Source organism: Alligator mississippiensis, chromosome 7, assembly GCF_030867095.1.
Source record: "Alligator mississippiensis isolate rAllMis1 chromosome 7, rAllMis1, whole genome shotgun sequence".
NCBI classification, from domain to species: domain Eukaryota; kingdom Metazoa; phylum Chordata; order Crocodylia; family Alligatoridae; genus Alligator; species Alligator mississippiensis.
In genome coordinates this window covers 48,734,346-48,758,409 of record NC_081830.1, presented here as the reverse complement: position 1 = coordinate 48,758,409, position 24,064 = coordinate 48,734,346, and the positions used below count along the sequence as shown (strand labels likewise).

General features: G+C 41.8%; 1 long non-coding RNA gene across 1 annotated transcript in view; it reads right to left on the bottom strand.

Annotated features, from left to right (window-relative positions):
• Positions 1-3,763, bottom strand: part of LOC132251927 (uncharacterized) — an 81,064-nt gene extending 77,301 nt beyond the window's left edge. The window contains exons 1-2 of the long non-coding RNA XR_009463669.1: positions 3,500-3,763; positions 2,268-2,379 (exon numbers count right to left, since the gene is read on the bottom strand). This is a non-coding gene — a long non-coding RNA (uncharacterized LOC132251927). The remainder of the gene's footprint in view (positions 1-2,267; positions 2,380-3,499) is intronic.
• Between the last annotated feature and the right edge of the window lie 20,301 nt (positions 3,764-24,064).

Below are 24,064 nucleotides of genomic sequence, written 5' to 3'. Positions count from 1 at the left end.
CTGTATTAGTATTTGTTATAGCAGTTATTACTATATTAATGCTAAGAGTAAAATTTAAGAATGAGACCACATGATATTCACTTGGCTTAGAATTTTGTGAAAATGTTAGGGGAGGGGGATAGTGTGTCCTAGAAAGTAGGAAAAATGGATATCAGGTTACATACAAAAAGTTGTGAAGATGCAATGCAAGACATGTAACTGGCTGGAAAATGAGCATTTTCCTCATAATTTTCCAAAAGAAAAGAGCTATAATCTAAGACCCAAATGCTAGTGTGGTATTCTGAATTAGATTAAACTGACAAAAAGAATTAATACAATCCAGAGCTAGAAGAAAAGAGGACATTTAATATTCCATTTGTGTTCATAGTTTTAAAATGAAAAAAAAAAAAAAAAAGCTAACAGACTTTATAGTACTGGAGATTAATTTATGCACATTACGTTTCCGATTGCTTCATGATTATTTCCCCAAAACTCTTGGACAATTTAGTGTTAAATACACTTATTAAGCAGTAATTCAAAGTTAGTGCAGTCAGTCCTCAAGCATCCAAGAAGTGACCACTAATCCTCCCCTAAAGGAAAAGAATGTTGTAAATAAATAGGCTTTGTATGATCCCCCAAAGGAATTGGAATATTCTGGTTCAGCAAGAGCAAAGAAAGAGGAAGTATATGCACCATTTAGTTCTTTCAGTGGTACTAGAGTTGGTTTGGCTTCAGATAACTTTATAAATTACAAAGCAACAATTATTTGTATGTAGTAGTGCATTAGCCAGGTTGGAGAGGGACCTATAAAGTGTGTGGCTGGAATTATTCATGTTGGGCTTTAACCCCTCCCCTACCCCCCCCCCTTTATTTTTTTTTGGATTCCTCAAACATGTGAATTTGCTCTCTTATGTATATTCTCTTATGGATCTGATTGACCTAGTTGACCTCAGGTCACTGGCAGACTAAAAGACTGTTGTTTGTTTTGGTATCATCCCAAAGGTACTATGTCTTAACATCTACCCTTACAAAGTAGAAAATACCCAGGAGTGCAGGGGTGGCTTGCTAGTACATGATGCTATTTTCCAAGGATTACAAACACTGTTTTAAAGATACCCCTAAGGAAAAAAGGAAAAAGAGGCAGGAACATAATCTGACAATCTGGCACTGAAAAGTTAATTTGGAGGTGTTGCACTTCTATTGCAAATGCTTCTCTGCTTGGAGACTAACTAAAAATATTCTACCCCCCTCATAAATACAGGGCAGCACTTCCAAATAAAACATCATCTTGCCCTTTCTTTGGGAGAAGAGGCTAGATGACACTTGAGTTTCAAGGAACACAGACCAGATTGTACTATATAAACAAAGCTAGTTTCATTAATCCGGCTGGCACAGATATGGGTCTTCATTTTTTTTTTTTTTTTTTTTTTTTTTTTTTTTTTATGGCAGCATAATTGGTATCTGGAATCATATAATAGAATCTTTCTGCTAATGAAGCTACATTAGCATAAGTGTTTCAACATTTGGTATTTGATGGATGTCCCATGAAGTAAAACAAGGTATATGCTTGATACAATATCCTACACTACATTGACGATCAAAAGGTTAAACTCAATGACAAAGTAACTATTATACATGAAATACACGCGTGTACACACACACTTTTTATTTAAAGTTTTGCAATTAAACCTCAGGATTTCTGATTAGATAGACTATGTTTATGCCAAAAAGAACTAGAAACTCAAGCAGTAAGACAGAAGGGGGTAGAAAACCCTCACACATTCATTCTGGCAGTGTTTCCAAGTACAAGTTTTCTAATGAGGGGAAGGGAGGAAGAAACAGAAAACATCAACTAATTGAAATCATTTGCTTCCACACTGGACTGGAATTAGTGCTTTACAGAGGTGCGACTAATTTTTTATGTACATTATATCTTGGACAACACCTGAAACCCAATTATTTCCTTTAGCTTCTGTTACAGATATCCTGTAGTAATGAATAAAGTAGATTTACCCCTGATTATGTCACCTTTGGAGAAAGACCCTTCTACAGAAGACTCAAAATGTAAGCAAGCCTGATTTGCTGACATATGCATTCTTATGTCCAAAACAAAAAGTATCTTCAAATATATAATCACACTTCTGAAATAATGAAGACTTTGTACTCTTTTGTGAAATGTATGCTATTCACCAAATATAATTATTGAGCCTCGGACATTATGGGCTCCTGTGATACTCAGAAGATATTCAGCAATTATACAAGTACATTATGAATTTATATTTACTTACAATTATGATTTTTGTCCACAACTTGTCTTTGCATTTTACCAGTTTTAGGAAAAGGACATTTCCTCCAGTTACAGATAAAAATGGAAGCCAGCTCCATTATCTTGAAGTTTACCTATTTTTAAAACAAGCATATCACACTACTGAGCAGTGACGTGGTTGACATTCTAGCATTTTTTAAAACTTACTCCTTTTAAACTAAGTTAAATTGCTGAATTAAGAACTGCGGGAAATCTGAGAAGACTTGGCTGAAAACATAGAATCATCTTTCCTAACACCTTTAGAAATAAAAATGAACAGTCTATATTTATGCCTATTTTCATAAAATAAACTGAAAGACAAACGCACATTATTATATTGGCCTCTTGGTCAGGCAAACAGACATTCAGAGAAAAAGACAAGGGTATCTAAGATGTGTACTGTTCCCTGCCATTTAGAAATAGTACATTTTTATTTCACCATTCTGCATTGCCAGGCAGTAAATAGTATTCATGGTGTTAATAAAGTTTATGGTGAAATAAAAGGAAGTATTGATCCTACCAGTGCATCAATATCAGTAGCTGAGACCAACATATAATACTAAGCCAATTACTATGTCAGCTATCTATCAAATACATTCAAGATTACAATACAAGCCTAAGTAATATAAACGAGTAGCAGCCATAGCTTATAGCCTACTTGAGTAGGGTGAAGATTCAAAAATGATCATTTAATACCCCTTTTTAAGCATGTCTACCATCAGATGTCTCAACAGAACTTTTTCCTATGCCTGATGAGTGAGGGAGAAGCAACATGCTTCTGAAACATTCCTGCAACACTTTACATATTTGACATATTTCTAGACATTGCCTAATTAATAAGGGATCCATATAAAGTACGCAACTGCCCAGGGAGACATAGCATAGCGAGTGAGGAAGGAACAGGGTCTGGGTTACATCTCAGGAACACCTGCTTCTCAGTTCTATGCCTAGTCTGCTGGACCACTATCTTGTTTGCCTATCATAGACATCAGGAATTTAGAATTTGTAACTTTTGTTTAGTGTATCTAATTATCTCACTCTTACAGTGTTTATACCTTGGAATTAAGGAATTTTAAAATATTTAAATAATAGAGCCCCCACAAGCTTTTTTATTTATTTTTAAGCCTGCAGCTAGTGACAAAATCTCTAATTACAATATAAACTAACTACATCTATGTTCCAATTAAAAAAAAAAAAAGTCACAGGCCTACTCACCCTTTCCATATTCCACACACGTGCCAGCAAGTACAATGATTGTCCATTAACAATCATTAACACAACAGTGGGCATAAACCAAAGCTAAAGTAAAAATTAGCCCCTTTACACTTCAAAGGGAAAAGTATAACCAAAGCATAACTATACTTCAATAGTAGCTTGTATATCCATTCCACACACAACTTGACTTAAACAGCTATAACAAACATGAGTTTACTCTTAGACCTTAGAGTGCAGCTAAAGCACCTCCATTCCAGCCCATTCCCTGAGCCAAGAACAAAACTCACTCAACTGCTACCCCTTCTAGTCTCTTGATGTGGCTCAGAACACCTGACAGCCAATTGCTAGCCTCACATAATTAGACTTTAATTTTCCCCAGTTACATTATCACCTGTTCTGCTGGCAAATCCCTAGCCTTTCTAGCATGTTCTTACTCATTCCCCTCTAGCATGAGGTGGGGAAGCAGCCTTTCCATTAAGGAATCAATGCTTCCTTATAGCACTTTCAGGTTTTGTCATACTTAGAGTTACACTTCCAATGACCTTCCTTGTATTAAATCCACAGAATATTTGATCAGATACTGTATTCTCTTTTATGGAACAAGTACTTCCTGGTTGGAAAAGAAAAATGCACCTCTCCCTCATGCATGCATTGCAGTCAACCTGTTTTTCTCAGCCTTAGCAAGTCAATTTGAAATGTTATGTAAATGACAATAACTAGGTCAAGTGAAATATTCTTTGGGTGGTATTTATTAACTGTTTATTAACTGTCTTATGCTGCACCTCAATAGCAGCTAAATACAGTAGTTGACTCCCTTTGTAAAATCTGCAAGAGAAGTGATTTGGTAAAGAAAAAACCTTGTTTCTGTTTGTTATTCAAAGAAATGGAGCTTTGAAGAAGTAGTAGTTTCTATAAAACATCCGTTTTCTTACCCACAGAGGAGTAGAAAAAAAGGGCTCATTGTATGAATCACATATACATTTTTTTTTAAATGTAGTGACAGGCAGAGATAGAGCATGCAAATGAAAATAGACTGTAGATGTAGCAAATGTTCAAGCTATTACACTAATTGAGTTTCAAAGACAAACTCTAAGCTCATACTCTCCAGTCTCTAAGGTAGCTAGGAGGTAGAAAGCTGCCAGAAACACTAGGCTCAGATCAGTAGAGATCTGGAGAAAATTAGCAGTAAACCCTTGACTTTTGCAACTCCAAAGCATGTTGTTAGTGAGGTCTTGACAGCTCTTGTCCACTAGAGAGAGAGGCTGGTCTTCTATACTGTCTGATCCAACCCCCAGTGAAGTTAAAGGAAATTTTTTCACGGAATTCCTTTGGGAGCTAGGTCAGACCACAGAGATTAAAGCAGCATGTTAAAAGGGACAAAAATGGCACCCTAGTGTGAGACTACTCCTGTAGAAAGATGTATTGACATGACATATTTGCAGCTAGTTATTCAAGCAGAGATTTCATTATGTTCACATCAACAAAAGCATTTTCCTGTCTCTCTGTATCTTGTTTTGAGCATGAAACTTTGTTATTAATGTAGCTGATGTGCCTGTGGACTCAACGTAAAGTATATGCTTGTAGTTGTAATTGTTAAGCTATTAACAGCAGTAGTAGTATGGATCATGCTTTGGTAATGTTTTTGTATTGATTTGATAAAAGTTGTAAAGGGTATAGAATTCTGTGCTATTTGAACTCTCTTTAATGGAAAAGCATCACAATCATTTCTAGAAATAACCTGAAATGCTGGCAAAGTCTTCTCACAAAAGAAAATTGCTTGCCCTCCTTTTTCCTTCTCTCAGTGCTCTCCCTCTTTAGCATCTTATTAGCTAGAGATTTTTTTCAGGACACCTTTTTCCTTAAACAAAATCAGATGTCTTCCTTGCAGTCCACGGAGCTTTCCTAAAATTGCCAGAAAAAAAAAAAATCATTTGCTAGAAGAATATGACAATGTTTAGAGTAGAGTAATGAGAGTTTCACAAAAATCAGAATTTGGAAGATCAAGGATTATAGAATTTAGAATGAAAGTTCATAGGAAGCTGTTTAGAGAGTTGTACATTTTTCTGGCTGCTTATTTGGTTTTACTTTTCCTCCATCTATCTTAGGTAGGCTGATGTTTTGCCAAATACTGCCTATCTGCCTCTATGTGTCTAAACTTTTTAAAAAATGTTAATCTTACAGTATATGTAAAAGAAACAAGGCAACACAATGCAGACACATCCTGCATTTACTAGGTCCAGATGTGCCAACACATCCATGTAAGTGGGGTGTTATGCCCATACTAATTCACTCTGCTGAGAAGCACCTTTTCAAACCTTGCCAGGATAAATAGAAATAGCTCAAAAAGAAGTCTCAGACTACAGTCTTACAATGAGCTCTGCATGATTTCACTGTATCTATGTGTCACGGTGGAGTCCTCACGGAGGGCCGTGATCTCCTTGAGGCCCTCTCACCACGCTACTCCGGCCTGAGGGCACCCTCCATTCTCGCCCGCCAGGTCTTGATCGAATATGTAATAGGGAGGCTGCCTTGTGTTTCCTCGGGCCTGTCAGCTCCTGGACCCCTTGTGGGTCTCCCCGTACAATGGGCGCTACCCAAGCGCCCCAGCCTTATGGGCTATGCGTGGCTCCTACCAGCCCCAATACCACGCCCCAAGCCTTGCAGATGTAATGGACATTGTCCAGTCTATACGCCCGCTTCCTGGGCCTCCTCTCTAATGTGGCCCACTCTGGGCTCCCTCTCTCGTGCCCAGCCTCTTGCTGGGACTCCCGTCTAGCCCACTCTGGGCCTCCCCTGCCGGTGTGGTTCCACTCCAGGACTCTCTAGCGGGCCTCCGGTCCTATGGGCCAACCGCACGGATACCCTCCCTGACTCTGGCTCACTGTGCTGCTACTCCCTGTCTTCTCAGGGGCAACCGCAGTGCCCTGCCTTGGTCTGAGGGGTATTGTCGCACTAGCCTGTGGCTGAGCTCGTTATGCCCGTGCACCCACACTGGGCTACTCAGCAAAGCACAATGATGTTCCCCCTCTCTGGGGCTCGCCGCGCCCACACTGGGCTACTCAGTAATACCACCCCTTTCCTGGGGCCGGGGGCTATGTTCCCCCACATGCAATCCGGGGTCTCGGTCCCCGTCCGCAACCTACGGGTTGCGCCTGCGACCCACTGGCCACGCTCCTCGCCGCCAGTTACTCACACACTGGCGTGCGAGCTGCGCCTTCCTTGGCGCTATGCAAATAATGCGCCCTCTTGGCGCTAGGGCACCCCACACTCTCTGGGGTCCCTATAGTTGAGGCCTCCTCCAACCCCTACAGCCTCACCCAAGCCTCCGGGTGTAATAATACAAACACAAAGCAAAACCACAAGGCCCTAGGCTGTAACATAAATGCAAGCCACATGGCCATAACTCATCATCATAGCTCAAGCCTCCAGGACTATCATGAGCTGTACTTGCGACTTAGGCTCCTTCCCATATCTCAGCCAAAAGAGCTCCTGCCTCTCTGGCTGCTGGCAGAGAACTGCCAGCCTGGCTTCGGCCCTGGACTTTATAAAGGCCAGGCCCTGCCCCCTTCTGGCCAGCTGGCTCCCCTTAGTTGCTCCGGCAACCCACAGCTGTGCTCAATTGGCTCTGCCAGGGTTCTCTCCCTGGCAGTTTCTCCTCTCTAGGAGCAGGCACTGAGGTGCCCTGCGACACTATGCAACCCAAAGGGAACATTAATTTGCATATTAATTGTGAATTTGGCCTTTTGAGATTGAAGAAATTGGAGGAATAAGCAGAACTAGGGTAACTCAGCTACAGCTACAGGATGTTTTAATACATTGAGAAAACTTGCAAAAAGTAAAAATTCTATCACCTTGGATACTCTCAAGATGTTTTTAGGTAGGATTGTACTTAGCTTCTCAGTTTTTCAAATGAGTGAAATGGAGACAATAAATTGTATCCACTTACAGACATCTCAGATATTGCTAGCTGTGTCTTAGGCTGCATGCACACATTCAAATAGTCTGTGAGAATTCTCCCAGGTTTGTTCTCCTGGTAGAAAAACTTACAGAATTCTGAATGCTGAGCTTTGGAAGAGCAGAGAGCTTACAGTGCTGATATTGTGCAGCCAGGGGCCACTGTGCATACATCTCAGGATACTCTATAGGCTCCCTCAGTCTGCTCAGTGATAGAACTGCAATAGTACACAGGGCAGCCCTGATTGACTGACTCATACTCTCTGTATTTTCCTGCAGGCACAGGAGATCATGAACAGGATGTGTTTTGTTCCATGCTTGACTGAAGAAGCAGAGTACAGCAAGCAATAGTCTCCCTGGAGGGGGATGGGAAGCAAAGTACCTTGCATGGCCAGAGAACTATGCTGTGGCTTCTCTCACAAATGTATACAGATATTGTCTTTCCTAGGAGAGCTCTCCTGGGAGTGATTTAACCCTGGTTGTTGCTAAGTTATTCTTCTCTTGGAGCAGCCATTTTTATTCTGGGAGAAATATCCTGAACAATTTTACACTTTTAGTTTCTCCTGGAAGAGCAGTGGAATGTCTGTACATGGCTGTTAGTCATGGTCAAAATCATTGTTCTATTAAGCTTATATGACTTGTTTATCTTTTGTTAAAGAAGTGGAAACTACTTACACATTTAAAAACTTTTGCAGGGTAAAATTAATGGGCCCTACTTTGCTGGAATAATAATAATATAAAGGTATATATTGGGAGGTTATTACCATTACATTTTAACTGCAAAATGCAATAGAAAACACAAAAGTAACATATTTGTTTTGCTTGAGTTGAATGTATTAACTCCCTGGCAAACAGAAAAATCTGACTGGTACACCTGGGTAGAAAATTCTTGGAACATTTTCTGTCATGCTCTGGACGTGTTGATATTGACCTCTAGGCCAGTTCTGAAATCTAGTAGCACTTGTCCAAACAAATAGTGCATGCTCACTAGAGTTCTTACACAAACAAAGTATAAAATACAATACAGGCATTACAGGTTTCTCATTTAAACAAGCTTAAGGTATATTTTAACTTTCGGTCACATTATAGATGCAGATCCATCATAGGTTGTAGATTTATAAGATAAAATATCACAATAGTGCTTATGGAATCAATAATATTGATACAAAGCTACTACTTGTCTTTAAAGGAAGACCAAAGCAACCTTCTGGTACTAGACCGATAAAAAAATAGTAATAAGACTCTAAACAATCTTCCCCAAATACCCTCCTGATATCTGCAGTGCCTTTGTTTGCTTCTGTTTTATTTCATTTAATTTTATTTTCATTGAGTCTGTTGCTTTTTGTTCTACTTAATGTTTGAGAAAGCACAAGAAACATTTGCATAGACACTTCTCTGTATTGCAACTTCCTAGATGTTAGAGATGGGCCTGAAAGTTAAAATACTATTCCAAATCTTGAAGCAGCCTTTCCCACATGCAACAAGTCATGGATGTTCAGAACTCAATTCAGCCCATCACATAGACAGAAATTAGCCTAAACATTCAGAAGTGGATCCAGATTTGGATTCCTGGTGTCTAAAAAATTTTAGAGTTTCTTGGATCTGAGACTTTAGCTTCAGGCCATCACATGCGTCTGGTTTATTTAGTTTAATGTCATCAGTTCATATTGTTCTTAAAGAATTTTTCAATCCAATTTATTAGGAATAAATAGCAAGATTAAGGTTTGTTATAAAAATTATACTAAACCACTTTAATAGACAATATTATATTTTGTATTTTTTTGTAATGTATAGAATTCTATAATAGGATTCTTCAGTAAATACTATAGAAAGTACGAAAGTCATATGGAAAAGTTATAATTCTTGATAGGATATTTTCCTTGGAATGTTATACAAACTTTCTACAAAGGAGAGGGCAGGGGAAGGGAGAAGAGAGCATAGAGCAACCTCGAACAACCTCACACGATCAGGCTTTTATAATGAAGTCTTGCTATTGGAGTTAATGCCATGAGTTTCAGGACTGGGCCTTAATTTAACACTGAAAAATTGTAACAGATATTTATATTGTATTTGCATTGTAGAACATCTATCTGATCTAAAAAAGTGAAAGGGAATCAGATGAGCAAGCTGTCCTACATGTCACTGAATCCGTACAGCTAAAGAACATGTTTTGTTCCCTGTGCAAGTCACCTTCACTCTTGTGCCTCCCAATATCTCTACTTTTTCCAGTCATGTTTACTAGTGTTTATATTTCATTTGAGTCATACCATACAGTTATTTAATAATGCAAAACAAACCTGCCATTTCTCAGTGCTCCTGAGAGATATTATGAATGAGGTTATGCAGAGGGAAAATGAACCTGACCTAAAAAAAAGTTTCCTCCTACCTTGGAAAAAGCTGCCTTTGTATTTTCTTAGGGTAGAAGTATGTTAGTTTAGCATGATGTCAGTCAAATTCCAAAGGTTAGAAGGCCAGAGCTTGTTTTCTTTAAGCTCTAATATTAACCAGGTAAAACAGTGAGAACCATGAGACTCTGAAGAATGGCATCTGAGATGTAACAAATGGAATATTTGAAAAATTGAGCAAATGGTCTTGTATCATGTATTATCCACTATTTTGACTATTATCAAAACTGATAAATCACAAGGGGGTTAAAGGCAGCTATACATTTTTTTCAAATGTGTAAATCAGGATTAAGATGTCTATGCCTCAAAAAGGAAAGAGACAGGTTTTAGTTCCAGTCCTTTCTCATTTTCTTACTTGAAAAGTCATTGAAACTGGCATTGCTGACCACAAAATACAGTAGGAAAATTGTAGGCTGTACAAGAAAAATGTAAGTCTGATCTGCCAAGGATCAGTATTTGTCACTTGTTTTTATTATACCGTACAATCTTAGCAAAAAGTGTATTCATCCAATGCCTTATTTTTAAAACACTGGGGGTTGATTTGATCATCTTTGTATACCAGAAGAAAGCATTTGAAAAAAAATATTTGTGCTGAATTCACTATTTCTTCTCAGAGCTACTAATGTATTCTTTTCTTCTTTTTTCTAATTCTCTTTATGAAATCAAATAGGACTTATGAACTCCTTTACCAGACTTCTACGTGAAACTCCATCTTGGTCTTAATCAAGATTACACAACCACACCAGCTCAGTACAGTTTACTAGCTCTTCAGTTATGTCAATCAACTTCAAAGGACTTAGAGATACAGTTTCATTGGCATTGTATCAGATTGAAGATACAGTGCACAATTACCATCTTTGATTACATGCTATGGACCAGATTCTCCATTGGTGTAAATAAGCATAGCTCCATTGTAGTCATCTTCCAGAAAAGATTACTAAAATACTTCTCCTCTTGAAAGGTCAAAAAGGAAATTACTTAAGCACTGCATTTTAATAGGCTCTGTCAAGGATCTCAATCTGAAAGAAAGCTCTGCTAAGTATGCCTTATCATCATTCTAAAATTGCCTCTTACCTTCCTAACAAACTGCAGTAATTGGAGAATTAAATGTATATCAAAGGAGATAATTATTTCATTATGTAAGGCCTCACTTACAGTGCTGCAGACATTGGTCTCAGATTTTAAAAGGACATCAAAGTCTTAGAAAGTGTTTTGACCTCTAGATCTTATTATTGAAACACAGTATACCCAAGGGTGAAACTGCTTGACTTAAAAAAAAGTTCTATTTGGTTCGAAATGTAGCAGCTATTCTGCTTAGTAGCAAAAGCAACCAAAAGCTCTTCACCCCACTTTGCAGCTCTTTATACTGGCTCTCTGCTGAATACTGAATCAGGTTTCTCGCATGCTCTTCACAGCTCTTCACAGAAAACACCCATGCTTAGAGCATGCCTCACGTTTGGGACCCTGATGGTTCTCAGCTGGTAGGTCCCACTAAAACAATGGACCTGTCAACCATATGTCCTTCCTCTTCCTACTTGTTGGCCTTGATACAAAATAAACTGTAAATTCTTTAGGGCAAGCCTCCCTATGTGTTTGCTCAGCACCTAACACTGAGCTTAACAATTCCAACTGTAACCAGTGGGCACGACCACAGGATGTGTATGTATTAATAATACAGAGCAAAGCAAGAAACTATAAGCAGCACCTGGCTTCCAGATGAAAAACTGAAAATGCCATTTCTGAGATGACCACAATCATCCTCCTTTTGAAAACAAAATGGAGTTCACAATGAGACACAAAACCACTTGAAACATGACTGATTTTATGCATCCTTAGAAGCGGTGTTTACCAAATTGTTTGATAAGGTCCACACATTGCTTGAGTCAGTCTGGAGGTAACTCTCAGTGGCCATGGTTTTGAATCAAACTCAAGCAAAATTGCAATTTTAGCATGATTCTGATTAATAAAAACCCATTGTGTCTAATTAAAAGTTCTGTTGAGGCCATTTAAAACCAACCCAGAGTTCAAGCTGGGTAGGGGTGAGAAACTCAAAATCTGTATGCCTCTAAAGGAAAACCACATAAAATCACACAGGTCTAGATTTATTCACATTAATAACAGCTGAAGGAATGATCCTCTAGCTTTTATTCAAAAAATGTAGATAAGGCTTTTGTAAAATTGCAGTGATTTCATTAGTGGTCATTGGTAAAAGGGAGCTGAAAGACAATAGGAAAGAGTGAAATTTAATGATAAAAGTAATTTTTTCCTACTTTATATTTAAAGCCTGAAAAATAAGAATCAATAATGAATGAATGAGATGGGTGCATTTTCAGTACCAGTGTCCCATCGTATTTAGAATGAGTTATAGAGAAAAACAGTTCCTCACCCGGGAAATTAATGCACCCAGTAGGAAGGTAGATGGGTCAGCTAGGATCTGTCAGACAGATTTTTTCACATACAGCATGATCTTAAAAAGCAAAATCCATGTGGAAAACTAGAACAAATAATAGTGCAGTGGAACACTTTGATAAATGTCTGGACTTACATGAGATGGGAGATATGCCAATTTCCACTGGAAATGTCAGGTTGAGTCTGGGTTATAGGCTTCAGATATATACAGTCCAAGTTTAAAAAAATCATGATTAGAGGAGGAAACTAAGTATTTGTCTTTCTTTGATTTTCCCCACTCACTAAGCTGAAACAGAATAGGAACAGACCTGGGCTTTCCTTTGGCCTGTTCTCATGCTCCACCCAGTGTACATGATTCTGCCCCTAGTCCATTCCTTGAAACTAACTCTCTTTTATGCATAACCCAATATTTTCCTTCCTTTTGAAAGCTTAGCCTTTTCTTCAGGAATACCAGCCACTTGACCCATATCCCCCAACCTCAAAGTCTGTTCTTAAATGTCTACACCTCTAAATATAAACATTTCCCTTAGAAAATATTACCATAAGTAAAGCAGGGTTAATAAACATTATTTATATTAAGTTAGTAGTGATGCTTTTTTTCTGGAAAATATATAACCCATGCAGAATCATCTTATATAATAGGCATCATAGACCAATTGGAAATAGAATATTAACTTCTCAGTACTGAATGGAAGATTCTAAGTAGGATAGAGATTGACTGTGAAAAGCCTTGAAAGTGAGGACACAGCGTTGATGTTTGTGACAAAGGAGTGCCAGTAGAAGGATGCAAAAATGGTGATGTGGTGAAAGAAGCATGCTAGGAGATGGATTTTTGCCTCAGCACTCCAAACAGCTAGGTGTAAGATAGGATTGCATTTGTAAAGGCCAGAAGAAATGATGTTGCAGTTACTAAGATATGAAATAATAAAATCCTAGATGAGAGCTTTAGCTGTGTGAATACAAAAAAAGTTTCATCTTAAAGATGTTAGGCAGGAGGAGTATGGAAGGCTTAAACATAGCCTGGAGATGAGGCCCTTGCGAGCATGTCTACATTATGGTGGAAGCATGCCCCCAGCTGAGTCAGCCTCAAGCATCTATTGTCCATGAACTTCTGCTTGTAAACCTCACACCCAAAAATACATTGGAGAAAGTGTCTGGGAGTGCCCTTCTGCAATTGCTCTCTAGATATGAAAGACTACTTTCAAACTGCAAGTACCAAGAGTATGTCTAAACTGAAGTAGCAATATGTCCTGGAAGACACTCCCGAGCTTGCCTTACCAACCTCTCCCCACTTGCACGCCTCAGACTCAAAAATATGCTATTGATATTGCTGACATATCTTGCCATAGTCACTTCTAAGACCTGAGTCTTGGACTTGGTGTGTCACCTTCACAGGAATACCTCCAGGATTGTAAGTAACCTGTATGTAACCTGCAGCAGTCAGGGGCACACAGTCATTGCAGTACAGACATTTGTACAGTGAGGTCGGATTAAAAAATGGCACCAAAGCTGTTGACTAGAATAATATATAGTACTGTGATGTCATCACAAAAATTGACAAAGGAGGAAGCAGCAGCGTAGATGTGCTAGAAAAGATTAATTCTCTATTTACCTAGGTTGAGCTGGAGCCAATGACTCGATACCTATGACGGGTGACAGAAAGAAAGAATATATATTATTTGGAAGATGACATGCCTGGAATAGAAGGGTAGATTTGTGACTTGTCTATGTAAAGCATTAGTATTTGCAAAACAGACTGCCTAGAGGTAAGTTATGCAGGGGAGTGGAAGGGACATTGGACAGAAACCTGTGGAACATCTGAAGAAAGTTGGAGAAAGAAAAGAATCCTTAAAGGGCATGTTGAAAGAATGATTAGACAGCTGGGAGGAGAACCAAGAGAGGGTGGAATGACAGAAGCCAAGGAAAGATAAAACTTCAGCCAGCCAGCCTGACAAGAAGTTCTAAACACTAATATATATAATAATTAATAATATCTAAAACCCTGGTAATATCTGTCCTACTTTCTGTCCTGGGCTTTGAAACTATTTTTTCTCAGAGGAATGCAGCTATCTCAGGAAGCTATAGAGAAATGTGAGGTCACTGATGCAGCAGTTCCTGACCAATTCATGATTTAAAAGTCCAGGTCTGAGGCCTTGAACTGGCAGTAGAAATGAAATGTAGAGGCAGCACGCAATGTACAATGTCTGTCCCCCGAGAAGATGAGCTGTTGAATTCTGCATTATTGTTTCCCCAGTTTTAGCTTTAGGTTCAGAGATTCTGCTGCATAGAAATAGTTAATACATAGACTATTGTGGCTAGCAGAAAGGGACAAGGCTTCCCAGTAACAAAGTGGCATTTTTTACTACTGACACTACTTGATTAGCTAAGGTTAATAACAAATCAAGCAGGGCTTCACAATGCTTTGACAACTGGTATGGGACATATTGAATGTAAGTTGACTTCAGTATTATGGCCAACATTTTGAAGCATTTCTGCTATAGAATTAGTATAGCTTTATTCTTGTTTAGGTTAAGCTTGAGCCAGCTGGATCCAAAATTTATGAGAGTATTGATTCTGTATGCGTACCCTTATATGTCAGTTTAAGTAAAGATTTCTAGAGCAGTGATACCCAACCTCTTTTATACTGTGGACCAGCATGGGAGAGGGATGGGGCACATGGAGCCAGCTGCCTCCCTCGCGGGGCTTCCCTGTCACCCAGCTTTAACCCCACATGTGACTGCTGGCAGTGGAAGCCACTTGCCCAGGTGGACAAATGGGGGTCTGAGCAGGGGGCTCCTGACATGACCCAGCAGCCAACCCTTGGAGGCCCAATACCAGGCCGTGGCCCTGTGGTTGGGAACATCTGTTCTAGAAAATCAAAATACAGAGAGACTATAAACTTATTCTTTTATCATGTATATTCTATGGTGAGGTTAAGATTAATGAATGACATAATTCATGGGAGACCTTTTCACAGCTTCTTTCCGCAGAGTTTTCCTTTCCCCTACCAACACAGTATCCTCATGTCCTCACATTAAACTCTCATCCCATGGTCAAGGCTCTTAGCCATTTAGCTTGCCCATGAAGAAAATGGATTACTGCCTCATAAATGAGGTACCTCCCCTATTATCCCTGAGTTATAGAAAATCACAGCATAATAGTACCAAATTCTGTTCTTAGTTAAAATGATGTTCACCCTAGTTACATTGGAGTAACTCTATTGACGTTAATATGTAATAGGTACTTCAGATTTACACCATTTCAGTAAAGAGCAAGTAGTAGCCTACAAAACACTTTAAAACCAAGGTAGTAGAAAGTGCTGTTTGGATTCTCCAATCCTAGTATGATGCAGGAAAAGGCTTTCTATTCTAACTAGATGTTACTTGATCCTCTTGTGTTGCTGGACAAGACATTAGATGAAGAAAATCCACATTTTTCTTCTTTGCTGCTTTACCCTTTCCTTACACTGTATTGTTGTGACAGGAAATGGCAAACAGATGCCCCTGTGACCCTTTGTTCCCCTGAGGTGACCAATCAAAGTACAACATGTGGTCACCTCATTTGGGCCGGAGCCAAAGTCTGTTCTCTTTAATTGGTTGAGCAGTCCCCTACAGCTGCAACAGATTAGTGACAAATTTTCTTCAAATAAAGCTTCACTATTTTTTGCAGGGGGAGAAGGGGTTGTTTTTATCATGCCTGAAGAAATGCACATAGAAAAAAAGTGAAGTTAATAAAAATGTCAGGTAGGCAAACAAAATACCATTCATTATTAAATGGCAATAAAAAGACTTCATTGATGTGTATAAAGAATCAAGCAACCAGAGCATTTGTAGGGGGAACACGAGGGAAGCAGAATCCCATGAATCATTACAAAAAGTTGCTCTGATCTTTAATGCCAGACTTCACAACCTATTTACCTGAACAATTTAAGTTGCTCAATTAGATCCAAATTCTAATTCCAGTTTCCAGTTCTGCAGCTGCGTATGACAGAAAACCAGTATGGCTATGCTGTGATTGCACTGTGGTAACAGATCTGGGGCAAAAGATACAATTCAGGTGGAGTTTTCATTCAGAACATGGCTCCACGGTTGAGAAAGGTACTTCATGAGTGGCCATGAGTAGGGAATTTTGATGATAAAGTCACTTGAGGTTTAACCTCAGAGTAGGTTGTTTAATGTTTTGGGGCTGGCATCCACCACGTATGAGTTGCTTATGAAATGCAAATTATGCATAGTAGTCACATGGAGAAATGGTAACCCTACATGGCATGTAGGGTTACCATTATTCTTTTTTTCATAGATCTCTCAGGACAAAGTGCATTTGCCTAGGCTCTTCAGGGGCTCTGAAGGCCTTTTATGGCTTCAAACTTTTCTTAATGCTCTTTCTTTTTTATTTCAGTATATTCTTAGTGCTGTAAATTATTTTTTTACAAGGACAATACTTTTTTTCATATCTAACAAGACATCATCCCAACCCATGTCTTTATAGTGAACCTGAAGCCACTGAGACCCAGACTTGATTTTTCACAAAGGTTCACCTTCATGCCTAGTAACTATGGAACTGCTATCATTTTTTGGTTAGGCAAGTGAGTGTAAAGGCATAACTTTTGCCATATAAAAGAAGAGCCACAAAAAGAGATGCTCATTTTAATGTGTTGCAAAAGAACATAACTAACTTTTTCCTCCCCCTCTTCCCTCTCCATCCAACCAGATAACCTAGTGCCTACTTATATGTGAAAGAATATTTGTATGATTTTATTTAAGTACTCAATTTAATGGCCTAGTGCCGACAGAAGACACTAACTTGCCTTTGTGTATGGTATATTCATTATTCTTACAGCAAGATTCTATTTCACCTATTAAAGTTCAATTCTATTCCAACCTGTTCAAGGCTCTAAAATCCATTAATGCATCTACTTTTGTAGCACACCATCATACCACTCTGAAAACTGAGTCTCACAAGGCAGTGAGGAAGAGAATGATGACCTTATCTTTTGCATTAAATATTTTTCAGGGTGTTGAGCAGCACTTTAGGCACTGGAGTCCACTTATTCATGTAACAGATTGAAAAGAATCTGGTCCTATATGCCTTCATAAGCTGTACCACCAGCATAGAAACACAGATATAGCAAGCATTCAGCTGAAATTGTAACAGGTTTTCTACTCCAATTTCATGAGCTAAAACTGCTTTATGAATAAAAACCAATTCATTCGCAGCAAAAAATTCAATGGGAGATGCTAATTAACAGCACTTTATAAAACCAGATTTTCAAAACACATGAAAATAAGCTACTTCCAACTAAATTGGACCCAAGCAAAAACAAATGCAAAACCAGAAGTTGAACACTCCAAAATTTGAAAAGGAGAGAAAGGAAACAGAAGAAAATCTGGATTTAGGTAAAAAATCAGATTTTGTTTGACCTCTGGTAATATTTTAAAGTGTTTTGTCTTGGGAGCCAGCCCAGGGAGCAGCACCCAGTGGGCTGGGACAGCACCTGTGCAGTTAGCACCCTGCCCTGCCTGCCTCGGGGGGCACCACTGCTGCAGAGGGGAGGACTGTGGCCCCTTGAAGCTCAGGAGCTGCACAGCCAAGCAGCAGTTCATGCAGGAAGGTTCCACTTGAAAAAAAAAAGTGATGAGGGGCCTGATCCTTATTTTTTTCCACAGACCCTGCCCTCCTCTCCTGCAGTTGGGGGGTGAGCTGCCAGCAGGTCCTGAGCTGCAGGGGGCCCTGGTCCTTCCTTTCAAGGCAGCAGTGCCCCCCCCAAGGCCACCTGGCTGGCTGCTAGTGGGTGCTGCCCCAGCTCAGAAGTAGTGCCCAGTCCAATCCAACTGTTCCCTGAGCCGGAGCTAGGGCAGCACCTGCCTACTAGCAGCCCACCCAGGCAGCCCCTGGGGCACCACCACCATGGAAGAAAGAAACAGAGCCCTCTGCAGCTCAGAGGTCACTTGGCCCATTGGCAGCTCACCTTCCAGTTGTGGGAGACATGAGCAGGAGCCACAGAAAAAAAAAAAAGGATCAGGCCCCTCACTGTAACAGTAAAGGAAGCCCCTAAATTGAAGCAGTGGGTTTTTAATCATTGTAATTAAAAACCACCATTTCAATTTAGGGGACTAAACCTCTGTTGCATGTACAAGTGCACCTTAGTTGTATCTGTCTACACACAGAGGCATTTAATTTTCCCCTCATTGTACACATTAGCATTAATTGGTTTTCCATGCATGCCTTGGAAGGAAAAAATATACAAAATTTTTTTGCATAGTCTGCTGTATTAATTTCAGAACATTTTTACAGTGTCTGCAGGCATGGCATTGATTGGTATTTACTGCGTATTTCATCACATAAAAAACCCCCAAATATAATGTCTAACATCACTAAATATACCCTTTTCTTGGGCAGCAAAATTATTTTACGTCACTTTTTGAATGGAATGCCAAAGGGGTTGGGATAGAATGAGCCCAGCACATGTTTTCATCGTCATCAGATTGCTACAGTTCCACAAGCAACCAACAGAACAAAAATAGCTTTGTGCGCCAGGAATTTTTGCTTCACTGATTCTGAAGAGATGGAGTTCTCTGGCCAATAAACCAAGGCTGATATGTGCTAGTGTTATGTGCTGGCATTTGAGGAAAAGAAGGTTGCAAAATTCATTGACACCAGTTTTTTGAATCCACAATCTTCCTCTCACTGCCAGCAGTCAAAACTCCTTCACAGAGTACTGTTTCTGTATTAAAATATTTATTATTATAATTCCATGTGACAACTGCTATCAAGTAAACACTGGAACATATCACCAAGGTGCATATCTTAAGAAGCATGAACAAAAAAACACAAACTTTATAAACACAAACACATGCATGCACGCACGCACACACACACACACACACACACACACACACAAATATACATGCACACACACCCTTCCAACATTTGTGTTCTCCACATACGGGTCAGGCCCAGTGCAAGTCCCTGTGCTTCTGAAGCACAGAAAGAACTGCTTCCTCCTAAAGCACCCAGCATAGGCCAGTCCAGACAGAAAAGTGCAGAAGGATGTGTCATGTTCCATATTGTACTATACTGTAAGTAATAAAGGACAGTGAAGTGAGTGTGAAGTGACAGTGAAGCATTCTATCCCTCTGGAGGACCCAAGGGGCATGGCCAGATGAGCCCTCACATGCCTCTTGCAGTGTCTCAGACACCTTTGAGACACTGCAATAGGCAAGTGCAGAAACGAGAAAATGTTCCCCGCACTGCAAATTTGCAGCACAGGCAGAACATTAGACCTCTGGATATCCAGAGGTCAAAAACCATGCAGAAAAAAAAAGCAGGGCAGGGAATGGTCACAGACCATGCCCTGAGGCAACCGGAGGTTGGGTCCTCCACAGAGACACTATGGCTGCGGACCGTCTCTATGGTTATCCCTCACCCTGGTGCTGAAGCATGCTTCCTGCCCATGCAGGTCAGGCAGCATGCCAGCAGCACGGAGCTTGACCCAGGCTCTACTGCTGGTAAGTAAGGGGCTGGGGGAGTTGGAGGGGGGGAAGGAGACCATGGGGGGGAACAGCCCCACCCACTCCCCCACTCCCTTGATCCCTTCCCTGCCCCACTATGCGTCTGCCCCCTGAGCTCCCCAATCCCTTTTCCACCTGGCCCCACCCCCCGCCTGCCCCCTGATCTCTTCCCCCCTGGGCCCCACCCTCCCAGCCCCCCGATCTGTTCCCTGCCCAGCCCCATCCCCTGCCTGCCTCCTGAGCCCCCCAAACCCTTTTCTGCCTGGCCCCACTCCCCCCCTGTCCCCCGATCCCTTCGCCACCTGGCCCCACCCCCTGCCTGCCCCCTGAGCCCCCTGATCCCTTCCCCACCTGGCCCCATGTCCCTGAAGCCCACCAATCCCTGCCTCCCATCCCATTTGGTGGGGGGGGGGGAACCAACTCCCCTGGCACTTAACAGAAGTTTGAGCTGCCATAGTGGTTACTGGGGCCCTGCCCACACAGTGAAGGGCAGGGTGACAGCCCTAGTGGCCCCAGCCCAGGCCCTGCTGCCCCCTGCTGCCCTATGCTGCCCTGGGTGGGGGACTCTGCTAGGAGGCCCTGAAGCCCCCACAGCCTCTGCTCAGTAAGTAGAGGGTTTTTTGTTCTTTTTTTAAGTGCCAGAGTCTGGAGTTGTGGGGGCAGTCATGGGCAGCTGAGGGTGCAAGTGGGGGATGGCACCAGGTGAGGCACCATTGGGGGGCCTGGGGGAGCGGGAGGGACTGAGTGGGGCAGCCATTGGGGGGCTGCAGGAGCTGGTGGGGGATGGGGCCAGGCAGGGCAGCAATCTAGGGGGCTGGGGGAGCAAGCGGGGGTGGGGTGGGGCATGTGGGCCCTGAAGGGGAAGTAGCCCCAGTTGTGGGGACTGTAACCCCTGTGGGGGACAGCAAAATATATATTAATATATTCATGAATTCATTAAACACATTTAGAACTCACTTTATTATTATGTTAGAGATAGTGGTAGTCTTCCAAATTGCTCTAAAACTGTAGATATATTAATAAAACATAGCCCAACTGATCGCTCTCTCTCTCTCTCTCTCTAGTGGTCTTTTGTTTTAATTGTGAAGGAACATGGATTTGGGGGTATTTTATAGAGTGACTTTGGGATTATTTTGTAAGGAATTTTTCAGTTTTCCAATAGGGAACACCAGAATTCCTGCTAGGGAGGCCAGTGGCAGGACCCTGCCTGCTCAGAGCTGGCACCTTGGACCCAACTGGAGGTGGCTGACCTCCTGGCCAATTGGGATCAGGAAGACATGCTTGATAGTTCAAAGCAGGCCACCACACCCAGAAGATCTTCCAGGTGATAGCTGCTCAGATGGCTGGGCAGGGGGCACACATGGCAGCAGTGCCACACAAAGGCCAACTCTGCAGCCACAGCCCACTGGCAGCTGACCCAGAGGGGCAGATGCCTCAGCTGGGTCTGGCAGGTGCACAGCCAGGCAGCAGCCCCCACTGCCAGACTGCTGCATTGGGTAAAAGGTGCAGGGAACTCTCAGGGCTGCTTCAGCAGTCCAGCTGGCACAAGGGGTAGTGTCCTCAGGTACCAATTGGCTCAGCCCCAGAAGCTCCTAAGAGCGAGTATCCCGGAGCTACTTACCAGGGCAGTTTTTTGTAGTGATGGGGCTAGGACAGGGCAGCTTTTTATACTTCTGGGGTAGCACAGGTGCTGGCCCCAGGCTCTAGCTCCCCCTGACTGCAGATGTGGGAGGAACCAGGCAGGGTTATTTTGCCCCAAGTGGAACAATTTGCTCCACACCAAAGTGCATGTCTGAGCACGTGTGCTGAAGCAAAAACCCCTGCTTCAAATTTGCACAGCTTCTATTTGAGCTCCTGCAAGTGCACTTGCTTGCATGTGTGGATGTGCCCAACAAGTCCATCCAGCCAAATATGAAGTAAGGGGACACAGAATACCCCTGGCTAACCAGGTTGAAAAACTCAATTGGTCCTATGGGCCAGATGAAGTATTCAGAGTCAGTCTGCTGATTGGATTAGACCCACCAACCAAGCCCACATGGCAGCTCCAATCTGTAGTCGTGGTCTGATGCAGGCACCCCATGCAGCATGCACCCTGGACCAGCCATACATGTTGCTTGCAGTGTGTGTGCCAAATCCAGCCCCATGCACTGGCGCCAGCTCCACAGAACATGCACATCACACAGCTCTGTACACTAGACCTGGCATGCAGGGCCAGGGTCTGGGCCTGATCCAACCTGGTCCATGATCCATCATGCAAGGCCAGTCTGATGTTGACACCACATGCAATGAACATTCCAGATTGGCCCTGCACTACTGCAACCCACCTCACACAGGCTATACATGCTACATGTAGTATGAGAAGCCAGGACCAGCGCATGTTGCATGCAGCACACCAGTAAGAGACCTGGCTCTGATCCCTGGATGTTGGATCTTTGACACCCCTACTGTAAGCATATCCTCCATTCATAAGGTAAGCTGTACCTGGGGAAGCATTTATCCCTGTGGTAGAGCTTGCAGTGGTATTGCTAGCACCATGCAGTAGGGGAAGGCAACTTTAAATTCCACCCCAATAGTGAATGTTTCTCAGGAGTTTCCAGACACAGGCATATCCATCCCCACTTTGATTCCTGTCCCTCTCGGACTGAGACCTTGTAGTGTTAGAAAGGTTTTTGTGTCCCAATGATCCTCAGAATTATGTCACCCAGTCTCACACTTCTGGCAGAATCATCCATGGCAAACAGGCCTGAGGCGAGGTAGCAGACAGACCACAGTACAAATCCAAGTCCTCAATCAGGAAGAAGATGTCAGGATCTTAACAGCTGTAAAGATGAAAGAAGGTTGCAACAAGATGGAGGTCTATTGTCTAGGGTTCTCTCTTGCCACTCAACTCACATCATGTGGTTACTGTTTCTGCACACCAGCTTCCTCCCATTAAACAGTCACACACAGACTTCTATCACAGGAAGCAACACACTCTCCTGTACCAACCTCCAAATGCCCTGCAGTAATGGATGAGTGGTGATGGAGACAGGACTAGCGAATCCTTCAGTCTCCAGCCATGGAGACTGCATACTGTTGCGTGCAGGCAACAGTAAACTGATGGTCATCTTGTACCTGGGTGGAGACAGGGATGCAATTCAACAGCTACTACTGTGACTGAGCAGTTCTATTCAGGATCCCCTCTGCTCACCACACATGGGGAGGAGGCTTGAAAAGGTGACCTAAACCTAGGCTATTTTATCTGCTCCTGGATGGGATCACTCACTCTATGGTTAAAAACAACATAAGATGACAATGATTTTTGAAACATGAAACGTTCACACCTTGATGGTTCACCAAGACAACAAACAGCCAGAAAGAAGCATTGCCATTGTCTCCAAGGATGGATACCTTCACAGCATCAGCTTTGTCATCAAGAATATTCTTGTCAGTCAACTTATGAAGCTCCATGTGGGCATTAATGAACGTTTTATGACCCATAATCTTAAGCTTAGCACAACCAGGATGCCACTGTCATTAGTGCATACACCCCAATGCTTGATGATGATGATGTTCTTGAAGAACAGTTCTACTCCAACCTTGACCATCTACTAACACTTGCAGGGATAACAAGATCATTCGCCTTCTCACCATCTTGTCAGATCCATTATGAGCATCTGGCTTGCTCCAAAATACTGAAAACAGACAAAAGCAATGCGAAGGACTCTCAACACCAAACCTCCTCAAGACTCAACAGTTTGTAAGGATCTCCAACAGTTCCTCCATGGAAAGCTCTTCCACCCTGTCCGCAAATGAAGGCAACATTGAGGAATCCTGGAAGGGATTTAAATCTGGCGTTCATGTGGCCTGTGCTGAATCTATTGCTATGCCACCAAGACTTATTTGATGAAAGCAAAGCTGAGATCCAGGCTGTCCTCGACAAGAAGAGAAGAGCTAATTCTGCCTGGCAAGATGACAACTCATCTCAGAAGAAGAAACAGATCAGATCAGATCAGCTCCTCAGAGGACCTCAAAGGAGCATCCAGAAAATCAAAAGCCAGTGGTAGCAAGAAAAAGTCAAAATGATTCAGCTCTTTGCTGACTAATACGCTATGCATAGCTTTTTCCAGGCAACAAAGGCCATCTACAGTCCAGCTTCCTACAGTCCTATTTTCCTGTGATTGCAAGATGACTTAAGGCTCCTCAAAGACTATTTAAGCTAGGTGGAAGAAGCACTCTGAGGCACTTCTGAACCACGAGTCCACTGTGGCAGATACCACCACCATCACCCTGAGATGGGATCGTTC